General features: G+C 47.2%; 1 non-coding gene and 2 pseudogenes across 2 annotated transcripts in view; all 3 read right to left on the reverse strand.

Moving 5' to 3' along the window:
• Positions 1-13,995, reverse strand: part of LOC144120107 (3-oxoacyl-[acyl-carrier-protein] reductase FabG-like) — a 173,781-nt pseudogene that overhangs the window by 55,318 nt on the left and 104,468 nt on the right. The gene's annotated exons all lie outside the window — the stretch shown is intronic.
• Positions 6,637-6,789, reverse strand: LOC144122333 (5.8S ribosomal RNA). The gene has a single exon (XR_013312909.1). It is a non-coding gene; the product is annotated as a 5.8S ribosomal RNA (ribosomal RNA).
• On the reverse strand, positions 8,346-10,165 carry LOC144122308 (small subunit ribosomal RNA; annotated as a pseudogene).

Consider the following 13,995-nt stretch of genomic DNA (forward strand, 5'->3'; position numbering starts at 1 on the left):
GTAATTACGTGAAGTACTGCGGCACTATGTTCACAGGGAAGAAACGCTTTCTTGACGGAAGAAAAGCAGAAAAGCCTGGCTTTCCTTAAGAAATTCTCAAAAGCCACCGCTCCAAGTTCACCAATGCATTCCTTAATGCATTCCAACAACTTACGTTTAGGCAGGGAATATGTGTTTGATGTCAGTGGAGAGTGAGCCGTTTTCTGGAACAGGAATTCAAAAATTCGATGACCTCGACATAATTTTTCCACGAAAGGACCGTTAATACGTCGAAGGGCCAGTGTCTCTTGCGAAAACGTTGCTATCGATCTCTGCCATGATTCATTTTGAATATTAAAATACGCGAACAGCAATCTGGCTTGTGAGTCTTTGCGGAAAAGATTAAATCTAAGTGATCCTTATTGCTGTTTTCAATTCATTGCATTAGATGTCTCATGTTCAACCTGCGACGTAATTTTTTCTATTTTTTTAGACAATCCTTAGTTTGTCTCCTCTGTCGGCGCCCGTCTCTTTTGTGCTGTTTTAAGAAGCAAGAACGACCAACATGCTCGTACGTCTACCCTTGTAAGTAAATGTTGGGGAGCAGTAGAGACGACAAGAAAGTTAGCTAGAGAGCGCCAAACTTTATCCCATTCACCAGACAGTTCTGACTATACGGTGCAATCTACGCACCAATTGTGGTGATGTATAAAGCGAGGCGTTATTCACCTCACGACAGACATAAGGCGTGCCTTCCCTGCAAGGAAGACGGTCAGTTCACAGCAACTATAGGCATCACTAGAAGACTTCTTGGAAATAAAGCTTACAATAAAAATGATTAGAATACGTATCTTATTTGCATTGTCTTGCATTGTAAGCGTAACCAGCATTTCATCAAGCGAGCGCTATAAACTAGCTCCTGTAGAACCTTCTCTAAATCAAGATTTCACCAAGAACAGAGCACATCCTCTTTGCTGCCATGCAGAAGTATTTGCAAATAGTAATCGCAAGCTGAATTGTATTTTCATTCATAATCGCTCGTGTATAAAAGTTGAGTGAACCGAAAATTTCTTTCACCACTTGTCATTCCAGTAGCATATTAGGGTTGCCATTTTCTCCTCGTCTGAATGATTGCTCGTGAAATGCTTAACTTTAAAGAAGGCAAAAAGGACACCACTGTATCATTAAGCAAGTTCATTTTCACTCGCAGTGCCTGAGGATTGCTGCCCATGGCGCCAACAGGGACCACCGGCGGTACCCGAACCTTCATCAGTCGTCCCTTGCGAGAGGGTTGGTATCGAAAACGCATTGCAATCCGAGGAGCTTATTGACACCTCACGAGTGACCTAAGTCTGTCTTTTTTACCAGCGCAGGGAGGCCTTGCAGCCTTCTCCGATGCGGGCTTGGCTCCGTTGGTTACTGCTTTACTATGCTGGAATTCCTCGGCTGGCCCGCAATCATCTGGCTCACCTCCTGCAGGAGCCGGAGTGACTTCTGAAGGCGACGCCAGTGAATGTTAACGCCCAAGCGCTGCCCAATGTCATGGCGCTGCAAACTGCGTTTTGCTTTCCACAAATATCTGGTCTATACGTCCCAACTTCAATGATGGAAAGAATCCAAGCGCTCGCTGATCGCCTGAAGCGGGAGAAAAGGTTGTGCCTCTTACTTGGAACCAACAGTGCAGTGCCCGAGACACACCAGAAGAGCCGCAGTCATTGAAACCCTGATGATCGTCGAAGCTCGCAAGTGGCTCTTATGGTTTTCGAACGGTTGTGTTATATGCCCGTTGGTGATGCATTTCCAGTGGGTTCTTAGACACTGCAACACAGGAAAAATTATTAGTGGCACTCTGTGCTGTGTGCAACTTTTCTTGCGTGACTTACGCGGCTACGCCGAAGAGCCCTTTAACAATGCTATTTGGTAATACAGTTCACTAAAAAAAAAGACACTTGCTAAAAATTACGTGGCGAAGTGCAGTCAATCTCAATTCGAAACAGAGCCAAAATTTTTAGCCGTGCTTCTTAGCTCACGAGGTATTAAACTTTGGCGACAACCAAGATATTTTCAGTTCACGAGCGTTTGTAGCAGAATTATCCAAATGAGTATACAGCATCGTCACCAGCAGCGCTGTAATACCGTGTGCACTAGCATAGGCCATTTGTTTAAAATATTTAAAATAGAATATAAAATAAAATATTTAAAATGGAATTTAAAATAAATTTTTTAAAGGGCAGACTGTGAATATTCAGTAAGAGAAGTGGTTAAGAAATTGCTATGGCTCGCGAATCAAGTGTGTTTCCGGAACGATGCAATCCGCTAAGGGAGCTGTGATGAGGAAGGCTGTCAAATGAGAGTTCATGTGTTCCCTTGTTCCCTTTACGCATATTTGCAATAGAATTCTGGTCTCTGGTGTAATCCCTAGCAAATTAAAAGTCGCACATGTTGCCGTGCTATTGAAAGGTGGCAACAAAAATGACCCGACCAATTATCGTCCTATTTCTGTATTGCCTCTGTTTTCAACATTAGCTGAGCGTGTACTCTTAAGGCGGATAAATAACTTCTTACAAACTAAGCACCTAATCTGTCCCCAACAGTATGGTTTTCACGCCGGTAAATCAACCCAATCAACTCTGTTAGGTATTAAAAACTTATAATTATTAATCTTAAGAATATGCTTTTTCTGTTGGAATTTTTTTTTTATTTCTGCAAAGCCTTCGGTTGTGTGAAGCATACAATACTGCTCTATAAATCAGCGACTTAAGGTATCCGTTGAGTTGCAAACGCACTTTTGGAGAGTTACCTAACTGTACAAATCCAGTATACTAAAATTCACGATGCAAAATCTACTTTTGGTACGCTAAATTTCAGTGTCCCTCAGGGTTCAATTCCGGGACAACTTTTATTTTATACAACAATGACATTGTCAACATTCCATTAAATTCTACTATTATGATGTATGCTGAGGATACTTATGTCTTTTTTTTCTGGCTCCAATCTTCATGAACTTGAACAGCAATGTAATGCCTGGCTTAACTAGTTAGCTATTTGACTCTCTGTTAACCAACTTGACTTAAACGTCAACAAAACAAAGTTTATGCTCTTCCATCCAAAAAAAACAAACCATTAGATCATCACGTCCAATTAGCTTTTAATGACATGAACATCGAGAAAGTTCATAGTTGCCGGTTTCAAGGTGCGTATTTTCGCAGTGATATGGGGTGGACACACCATGTAAACTGCTTTATACTAAAAATGACCAGGTCTATTTGTGTTATCTATCGTATTAGTCATCTGCTTCAACTACAGGTTAGAAAACAATTATACTTTCCCTTGTTCATTCCGACCTTGTATACTGCAACCCGGCGTGGGGAAACTGAAACAAAACCGATTCGTATAAATTGTTTTCACCTAAGAAAAGGTCTCTACGTTCATTATGTTCAAGCCCAGCTGTCGAAGAAAATCTTTCGAAACATTTCATATTCGCAATTTCTTTCATTCCTACAATTTGAGTTTGGCTGTTCAGATTTTTTATAAAGTAAAGCAGAATTTTAGTTCTCTACTAAATGTTTATAATTCAAGAACTGTTACGCGTGGTTTACGTGCGGTTGCCCTATCCACTGCAAGACCTAGAACAAACTATGGGAAAGAAACTATAGATAACCAAATTGTAACATTGTATAATACCCATCAGCCTTGTAAAAATCTCTGTGGATAGCAATAGTGCATCTGGGTTTAAGAAAAAACTTGATTCTTTTCCTCCTGTATAAATTTCAGCTCACTCTCTATACTTAGTCTTGTGCGTTGTTTCTTTTTCTAGCCGAATGTGCATGTTGTGTTTACTGCCAATTGTTGTTCACTCTCTCTTGCATCGTTGATCAGTGTTCGCTATTTTAACTGTGATAACTTTTGCTTATTTGAAAGTGTGTGTGTGCTTTTTGTTCATTGCCTCGTCTTCCTCCTTTAGCCTCACCTCGAGGGTATATTCTATTACATGGCCAAATAAATACTACTACTACTACTACTACTACTACTACTCCAGGGCTCACCTGACAGATGAAGAAAGAAAATGGTCAAACCTAAGAGAAAACGCATCATCTTCACAGATAAGTTTCAAGCGAGAGGTGACCTGGAAACGAGTGGAGCTCATTAAGGTGCATTTCTTTAAGGTTCACGTATTTAGAGTTGTTTCCTTCATTTCTTGTCTGTTCATGAAATACCATTGCAAACAGTTTTTCAAGAAAGCTATCGCGTTTATCTCTTCGGCAGGTCTGTCGAGAATATTGTTTACCACGAGTGTCATACAAATCACGGAAAAATTATCAATACTATCCCAGATTCATTCTGAACAATTTTTCTTAAACTCTGAATAATTCCAATATAGACATCGATTCTTTTTAGAAAAAAGTCGGCTATAATCTTCAAGGCAAAGCGACAAGAATTTACTTTTCGTTCACTTCAAGAAGTGCTCAGTAGACGCTAAATCTTACCTATCACAATTAGCTATCAAATGGCATCAAAATGCCTACCGTGCAGGTACCTAACCCCTTTTCTTGAAATGAAGAACTCTCGACCGCAGCGGGCGTGTTCATATCAACAACCCATACAGATCGCCATTGCTTTCGCGTTCGGCTGCACATCCCAAGGTCACCAGATTGAATTCCCGCCGTGGATGTTGCATATTGATGGCGGTGAAATGCAGACGTATCATACTCTGGATTCTTATGAATATTCATATAACATAAGAAGCGGAAAGGGCAGCCTGACTACTCTTCTAAAACGAGGGAGCATGCTATCTTCATTTCAGATAGTTCTCTTTTAGTGTGGTTTGTTTCTTAACCTATTTTGTGGTATTTCTGTTTCCTATGTTTAGGCGTATCATTTTGTTTTGAATTGTTTTCCATACTCAGAATTTAATTTCCCGCGTTAACATTAGCCCCCCCCCCCCCCCCCCGTTTCCGTTCTCTAGGGGATCGCTGTCAAGAAGCAGGCATTAATATACGGCCTCCATTTGAGAGATGAATCATTAAGTGGAATTAAAAAAGTGAACCTACTCATTTTGTCAGAAATTAACCAACCAACGTTTTTGTAGCGGGAGCTACACTACGCTACCAGTCGAGCATTTCGCGGTACACGCGAGAAGCCAGTTGCGCGCATGCGCCGTTACCATGGCAACCGGGGAGGAGGAGTGGGTGCGCCGCGCGATTCATCGGCGCCCTCGCCGCTCTTTCTTCCGGAGTCCTTCCTTTATCCCTTCCCTTGTTCAGGTGTCCGCCGATATGTGAGACAGATACTGCCCCATGTCCTTTCCCGAAAAAGCAATTTAACCTAACGGCCGCGGTCTGCGGTGTCGTCTCCACGACAGGCGTCGCATGGATCACACCTACCGTTGCGCTGTGCGCATCAAAGTGCACCGGCGTGATAAAGGAGGGACTGAGAGAAGAAAGGAAGAAAGAGGTGCCGTAGTAGAGGGCTCCGGAATAATTTCGACCACCTAAGGATCTTTAACGTGCATTGACATCGCACAGCGCACGGGCGCCTTAGCGAACCTGGGTACACCGGATCCTGAACCGGAAGGTCCACCTTGTGTATCTGAGAGAAAGCAACCAGTCTCAATACTGTGGAGGCAGCTTTGAGACAACTGCGTGTTACTTTACTGATCATCGGGCAGTGTTTATCTCTGTCAAAACAATTGAATAAATGAACAATGTGTCTCCCCGAATTCTTCTCCAATGCTTAACATTTTAGTCCCAACAACAAACTTGACAACATGCATAACCAGCCGAAAACTACAGCTCTCGCTACATATATCCCGGCATTGATGAGCTAATAGAGGCATAGTTACTCCCACCGTGTACCCGCGATTTTTATGAATTTTTTTACTTTGACATTAAGAGCACTGGGAAGAAATCACATTGCTTTGCTTTAATTAAACAAGCCGGATTCCCCCGGTCCGTGCCAGTTCTGAGTTGGCTGTTTTCTGCTGGCCGAAGCAAGAACCTCGGGCACGAAGCCCACGGAACAAGCACAGCTGTGGCTTTCCACAGGAAGGTCCCGACGCTGGTCCGGGCTCGGCCGCACCGCTTTTGACGGCGGCGAGCCTCGCCCAGTCCCGGTGCAGTGCCATTCCTGCTTCTGGACCCCAGCCCGACCGGCTCCGCCCTCAGAGCCAATCCTTTTCCCAAGATTACGGATCCGTTTTGCCGACTTCCCTTACCTAAATTGGTTTAGAGACAAAACGCTGTTCACCTTGGAGACCTCCTGAGGATATGGGTACGATCCGGCACGAAAATCAGACTCCCTCATTCAGATTTTCAAGGGCCAGCGGGCAACGCATTGCCGCCCGTCCAACCGGCCTCGTCTCCTGTCGGGACCGCGCTTTCCCTGCAGGTAATCCCTTCCTGCGGCGGTCCCCTTCGGAGGCCAGACGCTCTACGGCTAGCAGCCACCAGCCCGCGTTACGTCGTCTGCCCAGGGCGACCCGACTCGTCCGCTTGGAGCGCGGCTGAAGGTTTCGACCCACTCTCCTCCTCCTCTTTCGCAAAGTCTTTCGAGGGATCTTCGGCGTTTCATACAGAGCCGTCCTCTTTGCCGACACGGTCAAAACGAGTCGCTGGCCGCGCCATCCCCGGGTGCCGGCGTCTCTCTTGATATATGATCGGACCCTCAGGCAGACGAACCCAAGGGAAGACTGAAGGGCGCAATGTGCGTTCGAAGAATCAGTGTTCAGTGTGTCCTGTAATTCAGACCAAGTCTCGCAGCTGGCTGCGTTCTTCATCAACCTGAGAACCGCGTGATTCACCGCTTAGAATCGTGCATTCTGTTTTCTCAATTCCGCACAGTACAACCAGTATTTTAGGCACCGGGCTTGTCCTCCCCTGGCCTATCCGACTGCAGTTTCGTCCGACAATTCCACATTCCAGCAGCCATCCGTTCGGCATGCGGCGCGTGCCTCAAAGCCGAGGCAAGCAAGGTCTCTCGAAGCTTGTGTGCGACAATGGCTTGCGCGTCGCTAAGAGACGACGAGGCATTTGGCAACCCTAAGGCAAACGTGCACGGCGCTCTCAAATTCCGGTCTTCGCTGGTGCCATTTTTGCTGTTCACGGTTGGCTGTTCAGCCCGTTTTCTTTAAGCGTTCGCACGGGTCCGATGACTATCGGTTCACCAGGAAGCACACCGGTAACTCGTCATCATGTGGTCATAACAGAGCTTTTGCGCCGTTTCCCCACGCACGTTCGTTCTGCCGTTATGTTTGCAGCGACGTCACCCATCACCCACGGACTCCCAGGCAGCGGTAGCTCTGTGTGGACGGTTCTTTGCCGCCCACCGCTGCGCCCTCTTTGGGCAAGGGTTCATCCTTCGCTCAGAAATGCCTCTCGAGTCCGCCCGCACGGGTGCGCCCTCGTGCTGCGCCCTATCCGACCATTTCGCCACATCATTGCTTCGCTTGAGAGGCAGGCACCGCCTAGCCATGGCTACTCAGCACGTACTTGGACAGCCGCCAAACAGGCGTTCCTCAGACTACTCCCGCAACAGAAGTCCACCGGCCACAGTGCCATGGACGGCGTTTCGGTATCGCGCCGACAGACTACTCGAAGGCTGGGAAGGACGAAGCAGCAGGAGAACCCCGCTGCCGCAGGTGCGTTCAAAGTGCGGGATTATAACCTCTCGTCCCTTCCTTCCCGGTGCCTCCTTTCGGCCCGCCGGCACGGCTTCAGACATCGTGCCCACACTGCGAGACCTCATGCGGCGGCAGTTCCTTATAAGTACCAGGCCACACGCGTCCCGCTGCGTGCGAGTTGTTCAGAAGAGTTACTTTTCCGGAGCCGGCGAGTCGCGTTTCCTCTCGTCCTCCGAAGCAGCCGCCACCGTTCCCTTGGCGGTGGGCAAGCCTTTCCCTCGGCCAGCCTACGGACTCCGTCACGAGTCTCAAGAGCCAGCGAGCCGCGTTTCCTCTCGTACTCCGCTGCAGCCACCGCCGTTCCCTTGGCGGCGGGCCGGCCTTTCCCTCGGCCAGCCTACCGACTCGGTCGCAACTCTAACGAGAGCCCGTGAGCTGCGGTTCCTTTCGTACTTCGCTGTCGCCGCCGCCGTTCCCTTGGCAGCGGGTCGGCCTTTCTCTCGGCCAGCCTACCGGCTTCGTTCGAGTCTCTCCGACAAGAGTGTCGAAGACCGAAAGCCCACCACAGTGGTGCGGTACGCCGTTTGATCCCACGGAAGCAGTACGTCTGACATTCCCTTTGTGACGTACCTCCGCTGGGCGTAACAATTTGTGCAGAGAAGCGGTATGAGAATCTCGCAACTCCGCGGTTAAGGCCTTCCCCCGCTTATAAGCGGGGGCGGCGCCGGGTGTGACAAGCACAATCCATTAATGATCCTTCTGCAGGTTCACCTACAGAAACCTTGTTGCGACTTTTACTTCCTCTAAATGATCAAGTTTGGTCATCTTTCCAACAGACCGGCGCAACCGAAATGCCGCGCCGGACATCGGTATGTTGCGCCGGACATCGGACCGAAGACCTCACTAAGTCATTCAATCGGTAGTAGCGACCAGCGGTGTGTACAAAGGGCAGGAACGCAATCAACGCGAGCTTATGGCTCGCACTTACTGAGAATTTCTCGTTCAAGGGGAACAATTGCAAGCCCCAATACCAATCACGAAAGAAGTTCCACGGGTTACCCAGTCTTTTCAGACAGGGATAAAGACGCGCTGCTTCTTTCAGTGTAGCGCGCGTGCGGCCCCGGACATCTAAGAGCATCACAGACTTGTTATTGGTCTGTTTCGTGCGGCTAGGAGCCGCTTGTCCCTCTAAGAAGGTTTTAAGGTGTTAGGAACCCCGCACCTATTTAATGGGCTAGAGCCTCTTTCGTTATTGGAATTAACCAGACAAATCGGTTCACCTAAGAACAGCAATGCACCACCATCCTCCGAATCAAGAAAGAGCTCTGAATCTGTCAATCCTCCCAGTGTCCAGGCCGGTTAAGATTTCCCGTGTTGAGTCAAAATAAGCCGCAGGCTCCACTTCGGGTGGTGCGCTTCCGTCAATTCCTTTAAGTTTCAGCTTTGAAACTATACTTCTTCCGGAACTCAATACTTTGGTTTCCCGGACGCTGCCCGCCGAGTCATTTGAGTAACTCAGGCGGATCGCTGGTTGGCATCGTTTATGGTCAGAATTAGGGCGGTATCTGATCGCCTTCGAACCTCTGACTTTCATTCTTGATCAAAGGAAACATTCTTGGCAAATGCTTTCGCAGTAGTACGTCTTGCGACGGTCCAAGAATTTCACCTATAGCGAGGGAATATGAATGCCCCCGTCTGTCCCTCTTAATAATTACCCCGTATTCCAAAAACCAACAGAACAGAAACGGGGTCTTGTTCTATTATTCAATGCAAGTTTATTCAGGCGACTCACCTGCGTTGAGCACTAATTTTTTTAAAGTAAAAGCGCAGGCCACCTCGAGACGCACCATTGAAGGGCACCAAGAGAGCACCGGCATGATGTTTAGCCCGAGCCGTCGCATCGGTTAGATGCACTACTCGTCTGGAACAGATCCAACTACGAGCTTTCTAACCGCAGCAGTATACGCTATTTGAGCTCGAATTACCGCGGTTGCTGGCACCAGACTTGCCCTCCAATTGATCCTCGTTAAAGGATTTAGAGTGTACTCATTCAATTACGGGGCCTCAAAAGAGTCCCGTATTGTTATTTTTCGTCACTACCTCCCCGTGCCGAGAGTGGGTAATTTGCGCGCCTGCTGCCTTCCTTGGATGTGGTAGCCGTTTCTCAGGCTCCCTCTCCGGAATCGAACCCTGATTCTCCGTTACCCGTAACAACCATGGTAGGCAAGTAATCTACCATCAAAAGTTGATAAGGCAGACACTTGAAAGAAACGTCGCCGGCTCATGGCCATGCGATCTACACAAAGTTATCCAGAGTCATCACAGAGTACGAGCAGAACCCGATGGGTCTTGGTCTGATAAAAGCGCCCGTCAGCCAAAGGCCTTCAGGCTCAATGCATGTATTAGCTCTAGAATTGCCACAAGTGTCCAAGTAGAAAGAAACCATCTAAGGAACCATACCTGATTTAATGAGCCATTCGCGGTTTCGCCTTATTTCGGCATGTACTTAGACATGCATGGATTAATCTTTGAGACAAGCATATTATTACTGGTAGGATCAACCAGGTAGATGCATAGGCAAACCCTTGTCGCTCTTCAAGGGAGCCCTGTCGCGGTAGATCGGGGCCTCTCTCACCCCTCGGCGCGCGACGCGCATCTTTTTCGCGGCAGCTCTCGCTGCCCGTGCGTCGTTCGAACTCGCTGCGGTATCCGACTCGAAGGCCTGGTTATCACCGCGCGGCAAGAGAGCACGCGCCCTTAGGCAAAGCATTTGTAACGCGCCCACCAGTGCGCATGCGGCCGCTAGTGCCGTGGCGCTCAGGCACTGGACGGCGCTTGCGGCGTAGCCAAGACGGCCAAGCCGCCAGACGACAGGACACGCCCGTGTCTTCGGCGCAGTCGCACGGAATCAACTCCGGGTAGCACGGAACACACTTCGCAACACGTGGGAAAAGCGTCGTCCGACAACCAGCCCCTATCGCAGACGCGGATGAGGCTGCAGACGAATGCCGTGGGGTCCACGGGACGGGGACACGCTGGGCACGAGGCCGCATATGAAAAGCCGTACGGCGCGCGCGCGCCATCGACAGCGCCACTAGGACCCTCATATAGTCGCAGCGATAAGTACCCAGACCTCCGTAGGTTAGTAAATGGCCGTACTCGTGCCGATTTCGCCGTAAATTTGGCGCGAATCGTGCGGCACCCATCGGCGGCATCGCGGCGCCCCGCGCGAGCCGATCTCGTGGACTTAGCCGTCGCGCTATCGGCCGCGCTATTAGTACCGCGGTTCCGCCGCGGGACCTGCCCAAATCGTGCGCGCGCCAGGGCGCGGCATCGCGGCACCCCACACGAGCCGACCTCGTGAACATTGCCTCCGCGCTAAACGCCGTACTCTAGGCGATTTCGGGGAAGCGTCGCACGAATCGTGCGCGAACTCGTGAATATGCCATGGGCGGAGGTCGCCAAATGCACAAATGCGCCTCCAGGGCATCGAGAGGCGCGTTTCGGACTTTGCCGACGAAGCGCGCACTCTACGCCACCGCGTCTGCCGCGGCGGTATGCCCCCCTATACAGTATTGTGCGTTTTTATCGTGAAGGCTTTCAAAAGTTTCCCCGCCTCAACAGCTGGCTCATTTGCGATGAAATTGCACACAGAGCTTGCGTATTATGGTAACTTTTCTATCGTAGCAAGTTTGACAACGGTACTTATATTGTTAAGCCGTGCATGATGCGAAAACGTAATCGTCAACGTAGAGATCGGCGGCCCAAAACCCGCAGACATTTTTTCACTGAAGAGCAGCAGTGCGGCTCCAATTTGCGCCTCCAATTTCCGGGAGAGCGGCGAAAACTTGAAAACTCTATCGCGTCTGCCCCAGGCGAGGCCGCCTAAACGCCTCTATCTTTGGCTAGAAAAGAAGCAGACGGACGAGTTTGAGTTCGAATATATTCCCACAAAGAAGGGGATACAATTGTTGTGAGGGATACAAAGGGAAAAAGCTGCTCAAGGGCAGCTTGACTGGACAAAGTGCCGTTACAGAGGCTGCAGCAGGGCGGAAGTGAAGGCTTATAAAAGGCCCACAGTTAAAACAAAGGCAAAACAAGAAACCGAGAAAGATACAATTGCAACAGTAAAAGAAAAAATAAAACGGAAAAGAAAGAAAAAAACGCCTACACAGCTTATTACAGAAAGACATTGATGCGTACAAAAATATCTCAAGCAGGTTTCTCAAAAAAACAAGTGAGCACATCGATGTAACTTTGAGTAAGGTCATTAAGTGACTTCGGCAACTCGTGGCTTAACATTTGTTGACCATAATTAGGTCGCTTGCGAGAAACACACCGTCTCCGGAGCTGGAGTAGTGTAGGGGGCAACGCGTTTTTTTTTAGATTTTCGTTTCTTTTATTCAAGAAATTAAGACAACACAGTGCCTTACTGCAAAGGGCAAACGGCGAAAATCAATCCGCCTCACTGGGCCCTGTGCACCACTCGAACGCAACAGCAAGGAGCACTTGTATATACATACATAAACGTTGTAATTATCACAATATAAATGTGTGTGCAGCACAAATTTCAAGTATAAACATTCATTCTATTCTCATTACTCAGAAAACACCTCTAAAAAAATCACAGAAAAGGACAGTGCAACAGAAGACAAATCAAACATAACTATAACAACTGAATGCGTACCTAGGAAAAAAACAAGCAAAAATTCACAGAACAGAACATTGCAAGAGCTGACACAGATCCAACGTATGTATAGAAACTAACAATGTACCTAGAAAATAAAACAAATGTGCGAAAGATATAAGCAGAAAAATGAAAAAAAAGAACTATAGTTCATTTCCCAGGAAATAACTTTTCGCTCGCTTACGAAAACCAAAGACAGAGAGAGATGAATTAAATCGAGATGGGTTTGGTATGTGCCAGTTCAAATACTGCATGCCATAGTTTGTTGTGTTTTTTGGTTTCTGTATATTTGCGCGTCTAAACTAATATCGTTCGTGAATTTAGAAACAAAATTGTGGTCGATTGGCTATGAGTTCCAAGAATGCCACCTGAGACGGTCGCTCGTAGTAGTATTCGCTTCTCGCTGAAGTAGGAATATGTGGAGTCATATCTTGAAAAATTTTCAACAAAGCGACTAGATTTCTTTTGCAATAAAAAAGGGCTTTCAAGATTAGTTTTCCCAGTGACTCCCCAGATAAGCAAACAATAGCGAAACCTGGAATGAATTGAATTGAAATAAAGCTGGCGCCAAAATCTCCGTGAGTCAGACCCATCAAACTTACCAAATGTTTAAAAGTGTTTGTTCGTTACATTGGCGAGAGCTTCGCCTCTTAGTAGCCCCGCCCCTATTTACGTTTCAACCGGGATTTCTGTTTGCGGTATTGTGTAGAATTTCATTTACAGTACGCCAGGTTTTCTGCGGATCGTAGTGAATTTGTGAAAACCTTCCACTGCAGTGATGAATTCGAGATTTATTTATGTCCGAACCTAATTTATTCCTAACTTATTTATACTGTTCTAGAATTGACAGATCGGTCGTTTTTCTAAATATGCCAAACAGATGGCTTCGGGCTTTTATGCTCTTTACAAAAGCAGACGTTTTTCGCGCTTTTTTGCCCTTGGTTAAGATTGCTACAGTAAAAGCGCACCTCTATTATTATTTTTCGGCGAGCATACTACTGCGTACCAGATCAGGGTCAATTTCGCAAAGACAGTCGTTCAAGCTTACATTGGAGACCAAGTGCTCATATTGTTTCTTGTGTTATAGGCTGAACCGAGGTGGAGTGATTTGTACATGCCATCTTGAAACAAACAAAACGTTGGCAGGTGGTCACTAAAATCACTTAACAAAACACATGGATCCTGTTCGTCGCAATTAGTCAAGCATAAATCAATTATGGTCTCAATCGACCACAAGTAACACGTGTAGGCACAATAACAATGTTAGAGAAACCATATAAAGAAATGATGTCGAGAAAGTTACTTGTTGCCGCTGATTGTTCCAACACATGTTATGGTAAAATCGGCCATAATTATAATTGGCTTCTTATCAGAAGACAGCGTATCTAGTATGTTAACAAAAAAGGACAAAGTTCTTGCACACGGGGGCCGATAACCAACACCGAACACAAAACCGCTTGTATTGATAAAATGTGCAGACTTGAAAAACTGTACTGATATGAAAGATTAGTTTTAACATGCAGTGCAACTCCACCGCCTTTCTTATTTTTCCTAGACATTGTTTCGCACCTGTATCCTTCGAAGTGGACGATGTCGGCAGTTTGTGCATACCATGTTTCACTGAATGCCAATACGTCAAAACTGCGGTTTAAAGAAGATAAAAAAAGGTTGACCTCCTCATCCTTATTCATTAAGCTACGCACGTTTGCGG

The sequence above is a fragment of the Amblyomma americanum genome, chromosome 2, assembly GCF_052857255.1.
Source record: "Amblyomma americanum isolate KBUSLIRL-KWMA chromosome 2, ASM5285725v1, whole genome shotgun sequence".
In the NCBI taxonomy this organism is placed as follows: Eukaryota; Metazoa; Arthropoda; class Arachnida; order Ixodida; family Ixodidae; genus Amblyomma; species Amblyomma americanum.